This window comes from Silene latifolia, chromosome 7, assembly GCF_048544455.1.
Source record: "Silene latifolia isolate original U9 population chromosome 7, ASM4854445v1, whole genome shotgun sequence".
Classification (NCBI taxonomy): Eukaryota; Viridiplantae; Streptophyta; class Magnoliopsida; order Caryophyllales; family Caryophyllaceae; genus Silene; species Silene latifolia.
The window spans coordinates 123,479,893-123,483,560 of NC_133532.1; positions in this window are offsets into that span (position 1 = coordinate 123,479,893).

Sequence of the window (3,668 nt, forward strand, 5' to 3'; positions counted from 1 at the left end):
AAACATTTGGGGGTTCCGGTGTGCCACAAACCAGCATTCGCCGAAACTCGGATTATCGTGAAAAATGTGTTAAAGCTCGTTATTTGAGCCTGAAATCGAACAGGTTGATTCCTGAAATCGAACAGATTGATTCCTGAAATGAGCTCGGACGCGTGATTGAAAAACAGGGAGAAAAAGAAACAGGGTCCGATACGACCTTCCGAACGGCTGAAATTGAAGTGTATAATACACGGTTTTTCGGGATTTCGGGGTCCCGGAACAAAATTCTCCAGAAATCACATAGAAAGTTCCTCGGGTCAGATAAAGCGGCCACGCAAAGTTTGAGCACCAACGGAAGACATTTGGGGATGCCGGTGTGCCACAAACCAGCATTCGCCGAAACTCGGATTATCGTGAAAAATGTGTTAAAGCTCGTTATTTGAGGCTGAAATCGAACAGGTTGATTCCTGAAATATGCTCGGACGCGTGATTGAAAAACAGGGAGAAAAAGAAACAGGGTCCGGTACGACCTTCCGAACGGCTGAAATTGAAGTGTATAATACACGGTTTTTCGGGATTCCGTGGTCCCGGAACAAAATTCTCCGGAAATCACATAGAAAGTTCCTCGGGTCAGATAAAGCGGCCACGCAATGTTTGAGCACCGACGGAAGACATTTGGGGATGCCGGTGTGCCACAAACCAGCATTCGCCGAAACTCGGATTATCGTGAAAAATGTGTTAAAGCTCGTTATTTGAGGCTGAAATCGAACAGGTTGATTCCTGAAATGAGCTCGGACGCGTGATTGAAAAACGGGTAGAAAAAGAAACAGGGTCCGGTACGACCTTCCGAACGGCTGAAATTGAAGTGTATAATACACGGTTTTTCGGGATTCCGAGGTCCCGGAACAAAATTCTCCGGAAATCACATAGAAAGTTCCTCGGATCAGATAAAGCGGCCACGCAAAGTTTGAGCACCAACGGAAAACATTTGGGGGTTCCGGTGTGCCACAAACCAGCATTCGCCGAAACTCGGATTATCGTGTAAAATGTGTTAAAGCTCGTTATTTGAGTCTGAAATCGAACAGGTTGATTCCTGAAATCGAACAGATTGATTCCTGAAATGAGCTCGGACGCGTGATTGAAAAACAGGGAGAAAAAGAAATAGGGTCCGGTACGACCTTCCGAACGGCTGAAATTGAAGTGTATAATACACGGTTTTTCGGGATTCCGGGGTCCCGGAACAAAATTCTCCGGAAATCACATAGAAAGTTCCTCGGGTCAGATAAAGCGGCCAGCAAAGTTTGAGCACCAACGGAAGACATTTGGGGATGCCGGTGTGCCACAAACCAGTATTCGCCGAAACTCGGATTATCGTGAAAAATGTGTTAAAGCTCGTTATTTGAGGCTGAAATCGAACAGGTTGATTCCTGAAATGAGCTCGGACGCGTGATTGAAAAACAGGGAGAAAAAGAAACAGGGTCCGGTACGACCTTCCGAACGGCTGAAATTGAAGTGTATAATACACGGTTTTTCGGGATTCCGGGGTCCCGGAACAAAATTCTCCGGAAATCACATAGAAAGTTTTCTCGGGTTAGATAAAGCGGCCACGCAAAGTTTGAGCACCAACGGAAGACATTTGGGGATGCCGGTGTGCCACAAACCAGCATTCGCCGAAACTCGGATTATCGTGAAAAATGTGTTAAAGCTCGTTATTTGAGCCTGAAATCGAACAGTTGATTCTGAAAATGAGCTCGGACGCGTGAGTGAAAAACGGGAGAAAAAAACGGGTCCTAGTACGACCTTCCGAACGGCGCAAATTGAAGTGTATAATACACGGTTTTCGGGATTAGAGGTCCCGAACAAAATTCTCCGGAAATCACATAGAAAGTTCCTCGGATCAGATAAAGCGGCCACGCAAAGTTTGAGCACCAACGGAAAACATTTGGGGGTTCCGGTGTGCCACAAACCAACATTCGCCGAAACTCGGATTATCGTGAAAAATGTGTTAAAGCTCGTTATTTGATTCCTGAAATCGAACAGATTGATTCCTGAAATGAGCTCGGACGCGTGATTGAAAAACAGGGAGAAAAAGAAATAGGGTCCGGTACGACCTTCCGAACGGCTGAAATTGAAGTGTATAATACACGGTTTTTCGGGATTCCGGGGTCCCGGAACAAAATTCTCCGGAAATCACATAGAAAGTTCCTCGGGTCAGATAAAGCGGCCAGCAAAGTTTGAGCACCAACGGAAGACATTTGGGGATGCCGGTGTGCCACAAACCAGCATTCGCCGAAACTCGGATTATCGTGAAAAATGTGTTAAAGCTCGTTATTTGAGGCTGAAATCGAACAGGTTGATTCCTGAAATGAGTTCGGACGCGTGATTGAAAAACAGGGAGAAAAAGAAACAGGGTCCGGTACGACCTTCCGAACTAGCAATGAAATTGAAGTGTATAATACACGGTTTTTCGGGATTCCGGGGTCCAGGAACAAAATTCTCCGGAAATCACATAGAAAGTTCCTCGGGTCAGATAAAGCGGCCACGTAATGTTTGAGCACCGACGGAAGACATTTGGGGATGCCGGTGTGCCACAAACCAGCATTCGCCGAAACTCGGATTATCGTGAAAAATGTGTTAAAGCTCGTTATTTGAGGCTGAAATCGAACAGGTTGATTCCGGAAATGAGATCGGACGCGTGATTGAAAAACAGGGAGAAAATGAAACAGGGTCCGGTACGACCTTCCGAACGGCTGAAATTGAAGTGTATAATACACGGAACAAAATTCTCCGGAAATCACATAGAAAGTTCCTCGGATCAGATAAAGCGGCCACGCAAAGTTTGAGCACCAACGGAAAACATTTGGGGGTTCCGGTGTGCCACAAACCAGCATTCGCCGAAACTCGGATTATCGTGAAAAATGTGTTAAAGCTCGTTATTTGAGCCTGAAATCGAACAGGTTGATTCCTGAAATCGAACATATTGATTCCTGAAATGAGCTCGGACGCGTGATTGAAAAACAGGGAGAAAAAGAAACAGGGTCCGATACGACCTTCCGAACGGCTGAAATTGAAGTGTATAATACACGGTTTTTCGGGATTCCGTGGTCCCGGAACAAAATTCTCCGGAAATCACATAGAAAGTTCCTCGGGTCGAGATAAAGCGGCCACGCAAGTTTGAGCACCAACGGAAGACATTTGGGGATGCTTAGGTGTAAGCCACAAACCAGTTCGCCAAACTCGGATTATCGTGAAAAATGTGTTAAAGCTCGTTATTTGAGGCCGAAATCGAACAGGTTGATTCCTGAAATGAGCTCGGACGCGTGATTGAAAAACGGGAGAAAAAGAAACAGGTCCGGTACGACCTTCCGAACGGCTTAAATTGAAGTGTATAAATACACGGTTTTGGGATTCGGGGTCCGGAACAAAATTCTCCGGAAATCACATAGAAAGTTCCTCGGGTCAGATAAAGCGGCCACGCAATGTTTGAGCACCGACGGAAGACATTTGGGGATGCCGGTGTGCCTGAAACCGACGTTCCAGCCGAAACTCGGATTATCGTGAAAAATGTGTTAAAGCTCGTTATTTGAGCCTGAAATCGAACAGGTTGATTCCTGAAATGAGATCGGACGCGTGATTGAAAACGGGGAGAAAAAGAAGGGTCAAGTCACGACCTTCCGAATGTTTGAAAT